The sequence below is a fragment of the Euprymna scolopes genome, chromosome 9 (assembly GCF_053919585.1).
Source record: "Euprymna scolopes isolate OS-2025 chromosome 9, ASM5391958v1, whole genome shotgun sequence".
NCBI lineage: Eukaryota > Metazoa > Mollusca > Cephalopoda > Sepiida > Sepiolidae > Euprymna > Euprymna scolopes.
The window spans coordinates 159,566,505-159,586,943 of NC_136490.1; positions in this window are offsets into that span (position 1 = coordinate 159,566,505).

The window sequence follows — 20,439 nt, forward strand, 5'->3', positions numbered from 1 at the left end:
GTCTCTCGCTCCCATATTTTTATTGTCATAGAAATCGGTGAAATTGCTTTTTTTTATCAAATCGATTGATTGTCGAGGGCCCGACGCAGTGCACTTGAAAGAAGTTTTACAGGCCTCTCGCGGTGACTTGGTCCTAAATACATTGTAGTCTACGTTGCACTGTAAAGAACCTACTCTTAATTTTATAATATAATTTTTATGGTACAACCACGTTGACACACCGATTCTCGCCAGATCACCGAAGTTAAGCAACGTTGAGCCTGTCCAGTATCAGAAGGGTGACCATTTGGGAAGGTTAGGCGCTGTATTTACCGCGCCGAGTCATAAAAATGTCCAGTTTGGTAACTGGTGGCGCATTAATTCATTGGGAGAGATGGACCCCCAGTCTTCGTTAAGACACGCATCTACGAGACGTTAACTCTGGTGAAAAAACCTGCGGTCTAATGTATACTCTGTCCTGTGGCAGTTATCTGCACCGACGAAGGTTAGCAGTTATACAAAAAATTATGGATGTTTCTGCCATAGCTTTCACCACTATAAACAAATTATCTGTGTGGATTTCCGAGCAACTTGGTTGTTGTGACGAAACCTCAGAGATCGAAATGGACGGGAGAATCCATCATATATATATATATATATATATATATATATATATATATATATATATATATATATATAGCATGGTACTTTTTTATACTTAGTGTCTTTAAATACTTTACAGGCAAAATTTCTTCATACGTTTTACTAATTCTTTTCCTTTGACGAGAAGAAAAATATGTCACGGATTAAGGACTTTCACCTCTAGTTGTGTTTCCTATTCAAAAAATAAATGTGCGGTTAACTCTTGCTAAAGTGTTTTTATTTTTTTTTTTTTTACATAGGCATCACCACATTATCAAGGCCCAGAGGCCACTCAAGGATAAGGGTTAAAGAGTGTACAGTAGAAATTGGACAATATAGTAATCATTAGTAATGAAAATTTGGTAAATTTGATAACTTATATGGAACGGCTCATCAAGAACTTATTTACTTTAGACTTGAACACAACCATATTGTAGTCAGCCGGAAAGCAGGAAAACGGAAGACAATTCCACAGGCGTGCAGTTCTAAGAAAGAAGCTTTGTTCAGGGAATCTACGTTTAGGTTTAGGCACAGATAAAGAGTGGGGGGAATTATTGATAGTGTTTACAGCTAGACGAGTGTTTCTTGTGAAAGTTTCTTAACATATTTTATTAAACCTATGTACTCTTATATATATATACATATATATATATATACTAGCAGGCAGACCCGACGTTGCCGAAATTGAATGATGACCAACGAATGTTTCGCACTTCCATATTTTTACTGTCATCGAAATCAGTTAAATGGTCCATTTTTTTATCAAATCGATTGATTATCTGCTGTAGTTGGAGGTCCAACGCAATGCACCAAGAGGAAGTCTTACATGCCTCTCACAGTATCTTAGTCGTTAAATCTTGTAGTCTACGTTGCACTGTAGAGAACCTACTATGTCTTTTATAAAATATTTTTATATCATGGTTTACATTACATTTTAAAATGCAAAAGTTAAGTATCGTGGCTTAATATTACTCTAAGCAGAAACATTCATTTCAAATACGCCCCTGTCTTATCAAAGAGCTTACAGTTGATTTTATATGCATAGCCTTACTGCTTGTGCAGTGATAATAGTTTGCATTCAAGTTAAAAACAAAAAAAAATCAAGTATCATATCATTTCGAACGCTCCCCTGTCATATCAAAGAAACTACTGTTGATTTTATGTGTCGGGCCTTTCGGTTTGTTTCGTAAAAACATTTCTCAAATCCATTAGTGATGTTAGTCTGTGTTATACGTTAAGTTTGGTCAAAATCGCATCTTTTCTTTATTTCGATTAGGCACATAAAGTATCTTTAAATTTCATAAAAATCACATCCGATGTTTTCGAGTTCATAAGGAACGAACTGATATACACACAGACAAACACAAATTTCATTCTATGTAATAGATAGATAGATAGATTCACATACACATATGTGTATAGAATAACACACACACACACATATATATGAAACAGGAGGGAGAGCGAAAGAGTGGTAAATTAAATGTGGCGTAAATAAACTTAATGAATTAGTATAAATTCATTCACATGTTCTATGAAAAATAAACAAAAACAATCAGGAATATTGTACGATCATTCAGAGACGATATCGTGTTTACCTCTATCTATCTATCTATCTATCTATTATATAAAAGGATATCTGTGTATGTGTGTGTGTGTGTGTGTGTGTGTGTGTGTGTGTGTGTGTGTGTGTGTGTGTGTGTATCTGTGAGTTCGTTCCACATGAACTCGAAAACGGCTGGGTCGATTTTTGTGAAATTTCACACGAAGGTACTTTATGTATCCTACAGTGTTCTTAGATCGGTTTTGTATCGGAATGTCTCAGATAAGTATCGATAATCGAATAATCCGATGAAAGAAAGAGCAGGCGATTTTCACCAAAGTTAACACCTTACACTGCCTAACATCACAAGTGTATTCAACAGTGCGTTTTTTGATACGATAGGGGCGCGTTTGAAATGAATGTTTCTGTTTAAAGCACAATTTCACAATGATATTTAGCTTTTTTTATTTTAAAAGTAAATTTAAACCATTATCGCCGCACAACCAGTAATGGTGGAGATATAAAATCAAGAGTAGGTTCTTTAATATGACGGGGGCGCGTTCGAAATGGATGATTTTGTTTAGAGCATAACTGAAGCATGATACTTGACTTTTCATTTTGAACTTTAACGCAAGCCATTATAAAATGATTATAATATATCCGCTATTACATGTTGATTGTTATTTTGAGGCAGTTGTGCTGATGAGATAAGTATATGTAAACTAGCATGGTGACCTGACGTTGCCCGGGATTGAATGATGATAAACGAATGTTTCACACTCCCATATTTTTATGGTCATCGAAATCGATGAGCTAGCCTATTTTTCCAATCAAATCGATTGATTTAGCTGCTGTAATTGGGGACTCATCGCGATGCATCTGAAGGAAGCTTCACATACCCCTCGCAGTGACTATATTGGAGTCTACATTACACTGTAGAGAAATTATTCGTGATTTCCAAATAATGCTAACATTCTTCCAAAAGAAAAGTAGATGGGCATAGTTTGATGCGTATGAGCAGATTAGAATAAATTCGACATTGTAGATAGACAATACAAAAAGGTATAACATATTATATGGATCTTAGAAAGGAGAAAGAAACGAAAACATATTTAAACATAACAGATAAGATGAACAATTCGCAGTCGTTTGGTTTCATTCATTTTTATTACTTTTTTTGCCCTCATTCTTTGTTTGTTTGTTTCGATTTTCCTTCATTTTTTACATAAGATTTTTTATGCCCATCTCCTTTATCAAACGATCGTTTTTACCGAGTTAAGAAATGGAATGTTTAATTGATGGCCTCATAGTTCACTGACGAAACACTGATCTGCTTTCATTCAGATTCTTGATTCAATGCGCTTATTCGGTATAGATTACCTGTTCTATCATGCTTACAACAGAAGATTTAATAATGTGTGTGTGTGTGTATATATATATATATATATATATATATATATACATTATATATATATACATATATATATACACACATGTATATATATATATATATATATATATATATACATATATATATACATATATAAGATTATTGGAGATTTTAATGTCTATTAAATGTGATAACATGTTCAGATGTTACAATAGCGCCGTCGCATATACAGATTTTTATTACACAGATTAAATCATTCGCTTCCGCAATATGACGTGTGACACAGTATCAATAAGGGATATGAAGCAATAGCACAGGATGAAACACTTATATATATATATATATATATATATATATATATATATATATATATGTATATTTATATATATTTGTATATATATATATATGAGATATATATATATATATGTATATATATATATATATATAAATGATATCTTTTTCTTTAGATAATCATAATACAGGACATTAACTTAGGGTTAATACAAAGGTTTATTTACAAAGGGAATACAAGGCGAGAGGCTGTCTCTCTCTGATTCCCAGAGGAGTATATCTACATTGCCTGTATATTATTGTACGGGGGAGTGCAAGGTCATTCCATTATAACACCTTCCCCCAAGCTAAATTCTTCCCTAGAATTTGGCTTTATTATTTAATTCTTTTTGAGCTTGAACCAAAGAGTTCAGCACTTTTCCTTTTTCTTTCACTTCTCCTTACAGTTTGCATTTGTGAATTCTTCGATTTTGGAGAGTGACTAATTTTCGGAGTTATTGATATTTCCCTCAATATTTTCTTGTTGCTTGGAGGTTCAATTTTGAAAGTGTCGTACAAAACTTCCATTGTATCTTGGTCTCGATTGGTTCATATGTCTTTTATGGGAAAATGTGCGTCCTTTTTTTATATAGACCATTCCCCCATTCTATAAAATTCAGCTTTGAATTTTAGTCCATTTCCAGAAACACCTCTGGCATTTTTTCCGTATTTTATAACCTTGGATAATCAATTTTCTTCCAAGTCACGTCATCAATTAAGGGTATATCATTCCCAGTATCCAGAAGACAGTTTACTTTTAAGCCATTAATTTTGACATCACTATATTTTCTTTTCTCACAATTCATGGACTCTTTTTTAGAACCGATGGTATTTATGCTTTCAGGCTTACGGTCTTTTTTCTTTTTTGCATACCATTGCTTTGTGACCTTTATACCCGCACTCATAGCATATTTTATTTTTAAAGTAACACTCTTTTGTGAAGTGATCGTATCCTCCACATGTTCTACAGTTTTTTTTTTTTTTTTTTTATAGTGGACACGTTGTTTAACCGTTTGTACTTTGGCAATATTTTATTATTCAATCCTCGTATTCTCCTGTTTTAAATTCAACAGCGTTTGACACACTTCCGTAATTATTTGTAAAGTTATCCCAGTGTCTAGATTCATGATTGATAATATCCTTGAACGACTCTCTTTATCTTTAGCGACTGTTAAACCCTGAACAAATATTAAACATTTTAACATATCTTCTTTGAGGTCTTTTATCCTGAATAATTTACATTGGGCATTTACTTTTCCTGCATAAGCAATAAAATCCTTATCATCTTGTTTCACAATATTTAGACACTTATGACGCGTATAAAATAACCTGTTCCGCTCCCCGAAAATTCTGGATAATATATCTATTGTTTCTTTAAAAGAAATATCTTCAGGTTTCTTTGGGAGTATGAAGTTTGTATACTTGGTATTTTCCTGAATACCAAGTTTTTGTGACAAAAGAATAATTTTTTCCTCGTCAGACCACGACTGACATTTTTTAGAAAAATATGTTCATATCTTCTAAAATACGTTAGAAGAATCAGATCATTTGTTGATTCATAAAAAAACTCTGATAGAGAGTTTACAATTCCTTCATGTGTAAACCGACAATCTTTTTTTTTCTACTTGTCTCATTAATATCGTTTGTAATAATTCACTTTGTTTTAATTGTCGTTCTCGTAAAAATTCCATTTGCTTTTGTTGCGTTTGCGGGCCAACTGCATTTTTTTGTGAGTTCTGTTATTTGCTCCCTATTAAACGTTTAACACCAGAATAAAAAAACAAAATAATAATTGTACAATAAAACAACAAAAAAATAATTATACAATAAAACAACAACATCATAATTATACAATAAAACAACAAAATAATAATTATACAATAAAACAACAAAATAATAATTATACAATAAAACAACAAAATAATAATTATACAATAAAACAACAAAATAATAATTATACAATAAAACAACAACATAATAATTATACAATAAAACAACAAAATAATAATTGTACAATAAAACAACAAAATAATATTTGTACAATAAAACAACAAAATAATAATTGTACAATAAAAAAAACAAAATAATAATTGTACAATAAAACAACAAAATAATAATTATACAATAAAACAACAAAATAATAATTATACAATAAAACAACAAAATAATAATTATACAATAAAACAACAAAATAATAATTGTACAATAAAACAACAAAATAATAATTGTACAATAAAACAACAAAATAATAATTGTACAATAAAACAACAAAATAATAATTATACAATAAAACAACAAAATAATAATTATACAATAAAACAACAAAATAATAATTGTACAATAAAACAACAAAATAATAATTGTACAATAAAACAACAAAATAATAATTGTACAATAAAACAACAAAATAATAATTATACAATAAAACAACAAAATAATAATTGTACAATAAAACAACAAAATAATAATTATACAATAAAACAACAAAATAATAATTGTACAATAAAACAACAAAATAATAATTATACAATAAAACAACAAAATAATAATTGTACAATAAAACAACAAAATAATAATTATACAATAAAACAACAAAATAATAATTATACAATAAAACAACAAAATAATAATTGTACAATAAAATAGCAAAATAATAATGGTACAATAAAACAACAAAATAATAATTGTACAATAAAACAACAAAATAATAATTATACAATAAATAAAACAAAATAATAATTGTACAATAAAACAACAAAATAATAATTATACAATAAAACAACAAAATAATAATTGTACAATAAAACAACAAAATAATAATTATACAATAAAACAACAAAATAATAAATGTACAATAAAACAACAAAATAATAATGGTACAATAAAACAACAAAATCATAATTATACAATAAAACAACAAAATAATAATGGCACAATAAAACAACTAAATAATAATTGTACAATAAAACAACAAAATAATAATTGTACAATAAAACAACAAAATAATAATGTTACAATAAAACAGAAAAATAATAAATGTACAATAAAACAACAAAATAATAATTATACAATAAAACAACAACATAATAATTATACAATAAAACAACTAAATAATAATTGTACAATAAAACAACAAAATAATAATTGTACAATAAAACAACAAAATAATAATTGTACAATAAAACAACAAAATAATAATTGTACAATAAAACAACAAAATAATAAATGTACAATAAAACAATTAAATAATTAATGTACAATAAAACAACAAAATAATAATTGTACAATAAAACAACAAAATAATAATTGTACAATAAAACAACAAATTAATAATGGTACAATAAAACAATAAAATAATAAATGTACAATAAAACAACAAAATAATAATGGTACAATAAAACAACAAAATAATAATGGTACAATAAAACAACAAAATAATAATTATACAATAAAACAACAAAATAATAAATGTACAATAAAACAACAAAATAATAATTATACAATAAAACAACAAAATAATAATTGTACAATAAACAACAAAATAATAATGGTATAATAAAACAAAAAAATAATAAATGTATAATAAAACAACAAAATAATGATTATATAATAAAGAAAAAAAATAATAATTGTACAATAAAACAACAAAATAATAATGGTACAATAAAACAACAAAATAATAATTGTACAATAAAACAACAAAATAATAATTATACAATAAAACAACAACATCATAATTATACAATAAAACAACAAAATAATAATTATACAATAAAACAACAAAATAATAATTGTACAATAAAACAGCAAAATAATAATGTTACAATAAAACAACAAAATAATAATTGTACAATAAAACAACAAAATAATAATTATACAAAAAAACAACAAAATAATAATTATACAATAAAACAACAAAATAATAATTATACAATAAAACAACAAAATAATAATGGCACAATAAAAAAACAAAATAATAATTGTACAATAAAACAACAAAATAATAATTGTACAATAAAACAAAAAAATAATAATGTTACAATAAAACAACAAAATAATAAATGTACAATAAAACAACAAAATAATAATTATACAATAAAACAACAAAATAATAATTATACAATAAAACAACAAAATAATAATTGTACAATAAAACAACAAAATAATAATTGTACAATAAAACAACAAAATAATAATTGTACAATAAAACAACAAAACATTAAATGTACAATAAAACAACAAAATAATAATTATACAATAAAACAACAAAATATAAATTATACAATAAAACAACAAAAAAATGAACAATAAAACAACAAAATAATAAATGTACAATAAAACAACAAAATAATAATTGTACAATAAAACAACAAAATAATAAATGTACAATAAAACAACAAAATAATAATTCTACAATAAAACAACAAAATAATAATGGTACAATAAAACAACAAAATAATAATTGTACAATAAAACAACAAAATAATAATTGTACAATAAAACAACAAAATAATAATTGTACAATAAAACAACAAAATAATAATTGTACAATAAAACAACAAAATAATAAATGTACAATAAAACAACAAAATAATAATGGTACAATAAAACAACAAAATAATAATTGTACAATAAAACAACAAAATAATAATTGTACAATACAACAACAAAATAATAATTATACAATAAAACAACAAAATAATAATTATACAATAAAACAACAAAATAATAATTGTACAATAAAACAACAAAATAATAATTATACAATAAAACAACAAAGTAATAATTGTACAATAAAACAACAAAATAATAATTATACAATAAAACAACAAAATAACAATTGTACAATAAAACAACAAAATAATAATTGTACAATAAAACAACAAAATAATAATTGTACAATAAAACAACAAAATAATAATTGTACAATAAAACAACAAAATAATAATTGTACAATAAAACAACAAAATAATAATTGTACAATACAACAACAAAATAATAATTATACAATAAAACAACAAAATAATAATCATACAATAAAACAACAAAATAATAATTGTACAATAAAACAACAAAATAATAATTATACAATAAAACTACAAAATATTAATTATACAATAAAACAACAAAATAATAATTATACAATAAAAAAACAAAATAATAATTATACAATAAAACAACAAAATAATAATTGTACAATAAAACAACAAAATAATAATTGTACAATAAAACAACAAAATAATAATTGTACAATAAAACAACAAAATAATAATTGTACAATAAAACAACAAAATAATAATTGTACAATACAACAACAAAATAATAATTATACAATAAAACAACAAAATAATAATTATACAATAAAACAACAAAATAATAATTGTACAATAAAATAGCAAAATAATAATGGTACAATAAAACAACAAAATAATAATTGTACAATAAAACAACAAAATAATAATTATACAATAAATAAAACAAAATAATAATTGTACAATAAAACAACAAAATAATAATTATACAATAAAACAACAAAATAATAATTGTACAATAAAACAACAAAATAATAATTATACAATAAAACAACAAAATAATAAATGTACAATAAAACAACAAAATAATCATGGTACAATAAAACAACAAAATCATAATTATACAATAAAACAACAAAATAATAATGGCACAATAAAACAACTAAATAATAATTGTACAATAAAACAACAAAATAATAATTGTACAATAAAACAACAAAATAATAATGTTACAATAAAACAGAAAAATAATAAATGTACAATAAAACAACAAAATAATAATTATACAATAAAACAACAACATAATAATTATACAATAAAACAACAAAATAATAATTGTACAATAAAACAACAAAATAATAATTGTACAATAAAACAACAAAATAATAATTGTACAATAAAACAACAAAATAATAATTGTACAATAAAACAACAAAATAATAAATGTACAATAAAACAACAAAATAATAATGGTACAATAAACAACAAAATAATAATTGTACAATAAAACAACAAAATAATAATTGTACAATACAACAACAAAATAATAATTATACAATAAAACAACAAAATAATAATTATACAATAAAACAACAAAATAATAATTGTACAATAAAACAACAAAATAATAATTATACAATAAAACAACAAAGTAATAATTGTACAATAAAACAACAAAATAATAATTATACAATAAAACAACAAAATAACAATTGTACAATAAAACAACAAAATAATAATTGTACAATAAAACAACAAAATAATAATTGTACAATAAAACAACAAAATAATAATTGTACAATAAAACAACAAAATAATAATTGTACAATAAAACAACAAAATAATAATTGTACAATACAACAACAAAATAATAATTATACAATAAAACAACAAAATAATAATCATACAATAAAACAACAAAATAATAATTGTACAATAAAACAACAAAATAATAATTATACAATAAAACTACAAAATATTAATTATACAATAAAACAACAAAATAATAATTATACAATAAAAAAACAAAATAATAATTATACAATAAAACAACAAAATAATAATTGTACAATAAAACAACAAAATAATAATTGTACAATAAAACAACAAAATAATAATTGTACAATAAAACAACAAAATAATAATTGTACAATAAAACAACAAAATAATAATTGTACAATACAACAACAAAATAATAATTATACAATAAAACAACAAAATAATAATTATACAATAAAACAACAAAATAATAATTGTACAATAAAATAGCAAAATAATAATGGTACAATAAAACAACAAAATAATAATTGTACAATAAAACAACAAAATAATAATTATACAATAAATAAAACAAAATAATAATTGTACAATAAAACAACAAAATAATAATTATACAATAAAACAACAAAATAATAATTGTACAATAAAACAACAAAATAATAATTATACAATAAAACAACAAAATAATAAATGTACAATAAAACAACAAAATAATAATGGTACAATAAAACAACAAAATCATAATTATACAATAAAACAACAAAATAATAATGGCACAATAAAACAACTAAATAATAATTGTACAATAAAACAACAAAATAATAATTGTACAATAAAACAACAAAATAATAATGTTACAATAAAACAGAAAAATAATAAATGTACAATAAAACAACAAAATAATAATTATACAATAAAACAACAACATAATAATTATACAATAAAACAACTAAATAATAATTGTACAATAAAACAACAAAATAATAATTGTACAATAAAACAACAAAATAATAATTGTACAATAAAACAACAAAATAATAATTGTACAATAAAACAACAAAATAATAAATGTACAATAAAACAATTAAATAATTAATGTACAATAAAACAACAAAATAATAATTGTACAATAAAACAACAAAATAATAATTGTACAATAAAACAACAAATTAATAATGGTACAATAAAACAATAAAATAATAAATGTACAATAAAACAACAAAATAATAATGGTACAATAAAACAACAAAATAATAATGGTACAATAAAACAACAAAATAATAATTATACAATAAAACAACAAAATAATAAATGTACAATAAAACAACAAAATAATAATTATACAATAAAACAACAAAATAATAATTGTACAATAAACAACAAAATAATAATGGTATAATAAAACAAAAAAATAATAAATGTATAATAAAACAACAAAATAATGATTATATAATAAAGAAAAAAAATAATAATTGTACAATAAAACAACAAAATAATAATGGTACAATAAAACAACAAAATAATAATTGTACAATAAAACAACAAAATAATAATTATACAATAAAACAACAACATCATAATTATACAATAAAACAACAAAATAATAATTATACAATAAAACAACAAAATAATAATTGTACAATAAAACAGCAAAATAATAATGTTACAATAAAACAACAAAATAATAATGGTACAATAAAACAACAAAATAATAATTATACAAAAAAACAACAAAATAATAATTATACAATAAAACAACAAAATAATAATTATACAATAAAACAACAAAATAATAATGGCACAATAAAAAAACAAAATAATAATTGTACAATAAAACAACAAAATAATAATTGTACAATAAAACAAAAAAATAATAATGTTACAATAAAACAACAAAATAATAAATGTACAATAAAACAACAAAATAATAATTATACAATAAAACAACAAAATAATAATTATACAATAAAACAACAAAATAATAATTGTACAATAAAACAACAAAATAATAATTGTACAATAAAACAACAAAATAATAATTGTACAATAAAACAACAAAACATTAAATGTACAATAAAACAACAAAATAATAATTATACAATAAAACAACAAAATATAAATTATACAATAAAACAACAAAAAAATGAACAATAAAACAACAAAATAATAAATGTACAATAAAACAACAAAATAATAATTGTACAATAAAACAACAAAATAATAAATATACAATAAAACAACAAAATAATAATTCTACAATAAAACAACAAAATAATAATGGTACAATAAAACAACAAAATAATAATTGTACAATAAAACAACAAAATAATAATTGTACAATAAAACAACAAAATAATAATTGTACAATAAAACAACAAAATAATAATTGTACAATAAAACAACAAAATAATAAATGTACAATAAAACAACAAAATAATAATGGTACAATAAAACAACAAAATAATAATTGTACAATAAAACAACAAAATAATAATTGTACAATAAAACAACAAAATAATAATTATACAATAAAACAACAAAATAATAATTGTACAATAAAACAACAAAATAATAATTATACAATAAAACAACAAAGTAATAATTGTACAATAAAACAACAAAATAATAATTGTACAATAAAACAACAAAATAACAATTGTACAATAAAACAACAAAATAATAATTGTACAATAAAACAACAAAATAATAATTGTACAATAAAACAACAAAATAATAATTGTACAATAAAACAACAAAATAATAATTGTACAATAAAACAACAAAATAATAATTGTACAATACAACAACAAAATAATAATTATACAATAAAACAACAAAATAATAATCATACAATAAAACAACAAAATAATAATTGTACAATAAAACAACAAAATAATAATTATACAATAAAACTACAAAATATTAATTATACAATAAAACAACAAAATAATAATTGTACAATAAAACAACAAAATAATAATTGTACAATAAAACAACAAAATAATAATTGTACAATAAAACAACAAAATAATAATTGTACAATAAAACAACAAAATAATAATGTTACACTAAAACAACAAAATAATAAATGTACAATAAAACAACAAAATAATAATTATACAATAAAACAACAAAATAATAATTGTACAATAAAACAACAAAATAATAATTGTACAATAAAACAACAAAATAATAATGTTACAATAAAACAACAAAATAATAATTGTACAATAAAACAACAAAATAATAATTGTACAATAAAACAACAAAATAATAATGGTACAATAAAACAACAAAATAATAAATGTATAATAAAACAACACAAAAATAATTATAAAATAAAGCAACATAATAATAATTGTACAATAAAGCAACATAATAATAATTATACAATAAAACAACAAAATAATAATTGTACAATAAAACAAAAAAATAATAATTGTACAATAAAACAACAAAATAATAATTGTACAATAAAACAACAAAATAATAATTGTACAATAAAACAACAAAATAATAATTGTACAATACAACAACAAAATAATAATTGTACAATAAAACAACAAAATAATAATGTTACAATAAAACAACAAAATAATAATTGTACAATAAAACAACAACATAATAATTATACAATAAAACAACAAAATAATAATTGTACAATAAAACAACAAAATAATAATTGTACAATAAAACAACAAAATAATAATTGTACAATAAAACAACAAAATAATAATTGTACAATAAAACAACAAAATAATAATGTTACAATAAAACAACAAAATAATAAATGTACAATAAAACAACAAAATAATAATTATACAATAAAACAACAAAATAATAATGGTACAATAAAACAACAAAATAATAAATGTATAATAAAACAACAAAATAATAATTATAAAATAAAGCAACATAATAATAATTGTAGAATAAAGCAACATAATAATAATTATACAATAAAACAACAAAATAATAATGGTACAATAAAACAACAAAATAATAAATGTATAATAAAACAACAAAATAATAATTATAAAATAAAGCAACATAATAATAATTGTACAATAAAACAACATAATAATAATTGTACAATAAAACAACAAAATAATTAATGTACAATAAAACAACAAAATAATAATTATACAATAAAACAACAAAATAATAATTGTACAATAAAACAACAAAATAATAAATGTACAATAAAACAACAAAATAATAATTATACAATAAAACAACAAAATATAAATTATACAATAAAACAACAAAAAAAATGAACAATAAAACAACAAAATAATAAATGTACAATAAAACAACAAAATAATAATTGTACAATAAAACAACAAAATAATAATGGTACAATAAAACAACAAAATAATAATTGTACAATAAAACAACAAAATAATAATTGTACAATAAAACAACAAAATAATAATGGTACAATAAAACAACAAAATAATAATTGTACAATAAAACAACAAAATAATAATTGTACAATAAAACAACAAAATAATAATTGTACAATACAACAACAAAATAATAATTGTACAATAAAACAACAAAATAATAATTATACAATAAAACAACAAAATAATAATTGTACAATAAAACAACAAAATAATAATTATACAATAAAACAACAAAATAATAATTGTACAATAAAACAACAAAATAATAATTGTACAATAAAACAACAAAATAATAATTGTACAATAAAACAACAAAATAATAATTGTACAATAAAACAACAAAATAATAATGTTACAATAAAACAACAAAATAATAAATGTACAATAAAACAACAAAATAATAATTATACAATAAAACAACAAAATAATAATGGTACAATAAAACAACAAAATAATAAATGTCTAATAAAACAACAAAATAATAATTGTACAATAAAACAACAAAATAATAATGGTACAATAAAACAACAAAATAATAATTATACAATAAAACAACAAAATAATAATTATACAATAAAACAACAAAATAATAATTGTACAATAAAACAGCAAAATAATAATTGTACAATAAAACAACAAAATTATAATGGTACAATAAAACAACAAAATAATAATTGTACAATAAAACAACAAAATAATAATTATACAATAAAACAACAAAATAATAATGGTACAATAAAACAACAAAATAATAATGGTACAATAAAAGAACTAAATAATAATGGTACAATAAAACAACAAAATAATAATTGTACAATAAAACAGCAAAATAATTAATGTACAATAAAACAACAAAATAATAATTGTACAATAAAACAACAAAATAATACTTGTACAATAAAAGAACAAAATAATAATGGTACAATAAAACAACAAAATAATAATGGTACAATAAAACAACTAAATAATAATGGTACAATAAAACAACAAAATAATAATTGTACAATAAAACAACAAGATAATTAATGTACAATAAAACAACAAAATAATAATGTACAATAAAACAACAAAATAATAATTGTACAATAAAACAACAAAATAATAAATGTACAATAAAACAACAAAATAATAATGGTACAATAAAACAACAAAATAATAATGTTACAATAAAACAACAAAATAATAAATGTACAATAAAACAACAAAATAATAAATGTACAATAAAACAACTAAATAATAATGGTACAATAAAACAACAAAATAATAATTATACAATAAAACAACAAAATAATAAATGTACAATAAAACAACAAAATAATAATTGTACAATAAAACAACAAAATAATAAATGTACAATAAAAAAACAAAATAATAAATGTACAATAAAACAACAAAATAATAAATATACAATAAAACAACAAAATAATAATTATACAATAAAACAACAAAATAATAATGGTACAATAAAACAACAAAATAATAATTGTACAATAAAACAACAAAATAATAAATGTACAATAAAACAACAAAATAATAATCGTACAATAAAACAACAAAATAATAATGGTACAATAAAACAACAAAATAATAATGGTACAATAAGACAACAAAATAATAATTATACAATAAAACAACAAAATAATAATTGTACAGTAAAACAACAAAATAATAAATATACAATAAAACAACAAAATAATAATTATACAATAAAACAACAAAATAATAATGGTACAATAAAACAACAAAATAATAATGGTACAATAAAACAACAAAATAATTAATGTACAATAAAACAACAAAATAATAATGGTACAATAAAACAACAAAATAATAATTGTACAATAAAACAACAAAATAATAATGGTACAATAAAACAACAAAATAATAATGGTACAATAAAACAACAAAATAATTAATGTACAATAAAACAACAAAATAATAATTATACAATAAAACAACAAAATAATAATTGTACAATAAAACAACAAAATAATAATTATACAATAAAACAACAAAATAATAAATGTACAATAAAACAACAAAATAATAATGTTACAATAAAACAACAAAATAATAAATGTACAATAAAACAACAAAATAATTAATGTACAATAAAACAACAAAATAATAATTGTACAATAAAACAACAAAATAATAATTATACAATAAAACAACAAAATAATAATGGTACAATAAAACAACAAAATAATAATTGTACGATAAAACAACAAAATAATAATTGTACAATAAAACTACAAAATAATAATTGTACAATAAAACAACAAAATAATAATTATACAATAAAACAACAAAATAATAATAGTACAATAAAACAACAAAATAATAATTATACAATAAAACAACAAAATAATAATTGTACAATAAAACAACAAAATAATAATTGTACAATAAAACAACAAAATAATAATTATACAATAAAACAACAAAATAATAAATGTACAATAAAACAACAAAATAATAATTATACAATAAAACAACAAAATAATAATTGTACAATAAAACAACAAAATAATAATTATACAATAAAACAACAAAATAATAATTATACAATAAAACAACAAAATAATAATTATACAATAAAACAACAAAATAATAATTATACAATAAAACAACAGAATAATAAATGTACAATAAAACAACAAAATAATAATGGTACAATAAAACAACAAATTAATAATTATACAATAAAACAACAGAATAATAAATGTACAATAAAACAACAAAATAATAATGATACAGTAAAACAACAAAATAATAATTGTACAATAAAACAACAAAATAATAATTGTACAATAAAACAATAAAATAATAATTGTACAATAAAACAACAAAATAATAATGATACAGTAAAACAACAAAATAATAATTGTACAATAAAACAACAAAATAATAATTGTACAATAAAACACCAAAATCATAATTATACAATTTATATTATAAAATAATTACAATGTTTATTTATATTTTTATTATAAAATAATTAAAAAGTTTATCTTTATGTTTATTATGAAATAATTACAATGTTTATTTATATTTTTATTATAAAATATTTACAATGTTTATTTATATTTTTATTATAAAATAATTACAATGTTTATTTATATTTTGGTTATAAAATATTTACAACGTTTATTCATATTTTTATTATAAAATAATTACAATGTTTATCCTTATTTTTTTATAAAATAATTACAATGTTTATTTATATTTGTATTATAAAATAATTACAATGTTTATCTTTATTTTTATTATAAAATAATTACAATGTTTATTCGTATTTTTTTATTAAATAATTACAATGTGTATTTATATTTTTATTATAAAATAATTACAATGTTTATTTATATTTTTTATAAAATAATTACAATGTTCATTTATATTTTTATTATAAAATAATTACAATGTTTATTTATATTTTTATTATAAAGTAGTTACAATTTTTATTTATATTTGTGTTATAAAATAATTACAATGTTTATTCATATTTTATTATAAAATAATTACAATGTTTATTTATATTTTTATTATAAAATAATTATAATGTTGATTTATATTTTTATTAAAAAAATAATTACAATGTTTATTTATATTTTTATTATAAAATAATTAAAAAGTATATTTATATTTTTATTATAAAATAATTACAATGTTTATTTATATTTTTATTATAAAATAATTACAATGTTTATTTATATTTTTATTATAAAATAATTACAATGTTTATTTATATTTTTATTATAAAATAATTGTAATGTTTATTTATATTTTTATTATAAAATAATTACAATGTTAATCTTTATTCTTATTATGAAATAATTACAATGTTTATTTATATTTTATTATAAAATAATTACAATGTTTATTTATATTTTTATTATAAAATAATTACAATGTTTATTCATATTTTTATTATAAAATAACTACAATGTTTATTTATATTTTTATTATAAAATAATTACAATGTTTATTTATATTTTTATTATAAAATATTTACAATGTTTATTTATATTTTTATTATAAAATAATTACAATGTTTATTTATATTTTTATTATAAAATAATTACAATGTTTATTTATATTTTTATTATAAAATAATTACAATGTTTATTTATATTTTTATTATAAAATAATTACAATGTTTATTTATATTTTTATTATAAAATATTTACAATCTTTATTCATATTCTATTATAAACTAATTACAATGTTTATTTATATTTTTATTATAAAATAATTACAATGTTTATTTATATTTTTGTTATAAAATAATTACAATGTTTATTTATATTTTTATTATAAAATAATTACAATGTTTATTTATATTTTTATTATAAAATAATTACAATGTTTATTCATATTTTTATTATAAAATAATTACAATGTTTATTTTTATTTTTATTATAAAATAATTACAATGTTTATTTATATTTTTATCATAAAATAATTACAATGTTTATTTATCTTTTTACTATAAAATTATGACAATGTTTATTCATATTTTTATTATAAAATAATTATAATGTTTATTTATATTTTAATTATAAAATAATTACAATGTTTATCTTTATTTTTATTATAAAATAATTACAATGTTTATTTATATTTTTATTATAAAATATTTACAATATGTCTTTATATTTGTATTATGAAATAATTACAATGTGTATTCGTATTTTTATTATAAAATAATTACAATGTTTATTACTATTTTTATTATAAAATAATTATAATGATTATTATATTTTTATTATAAAATAATTACAATGTTTATTTATATTTTATTATAAAATAATTACAATGTTTATTTATATTTTTATTATAAAATAATTTTAATGTTTATTTATATTTTTATTATAAAATAATTATAATGTTTATTTATATTTGATTATAAAATAATTACAATGTTTATTTATATTTTTATTATAAAATAATTACAATGCTTATTCATATTTTTATTATAAAATAATTACAATGTTTATTTATATTTTATTATAAAATAATTATAATGTTTATTATATTTTTATTATAAAATAATTACAATGTTTATTTATATTTTTATTATAAAATAATTTTAATATTTATTTATATTTTATTATAAAATAATTACAATGTGTATTTATATGTTTATTATAAAATAATTACAATGTTTATTTATATTTTTTTTATAAAATAATTATAATGTTTATTTATATTTTTTATAAAATAATTACAATGTTTATTTATATTTTTATTATAAAATAATTACAATGTTTATCTTTATTTTTATTATAAAATAATTACAATGTTTATCTTTATTTTTTTATAAAATAATTATAATCTTTATTTATATTTTTATTATAAAATAATTACAATGTTTATTTATATTTTTATTATAAAATAATTACAATGTTTATTTATATTTTTATTATAAAATAATTACAATGTTTATCTTTATTTTTTATATAAAATGATTACAATGTTTATTTATATTTTTATTATAAAATATTTACAATGTTTATTTATATTTTTATTATAAAATAATTACAATGTTTATTTATATTTTTTTATAAAATAATTACAATGTTTATCTTTATTTTTAATATAAAATGATTACAATGTTTATCTTTATTTTATTTATTTCACTTTAAAAAAGATTAATTTAAATGAAGTAATTTCAGAGAATTTCATTTACGATTTAGAAAGCAAACACTGAATTTATTATCTGTATTTTCTTTACGTTTGATATAACATTGGCAAAAAAAAACAAAAAAAAAAAACAGAAAAAACTACGGAACGAGTTTCATTCACCTTCTTTTTCCCCAAGTGAGACTCTGA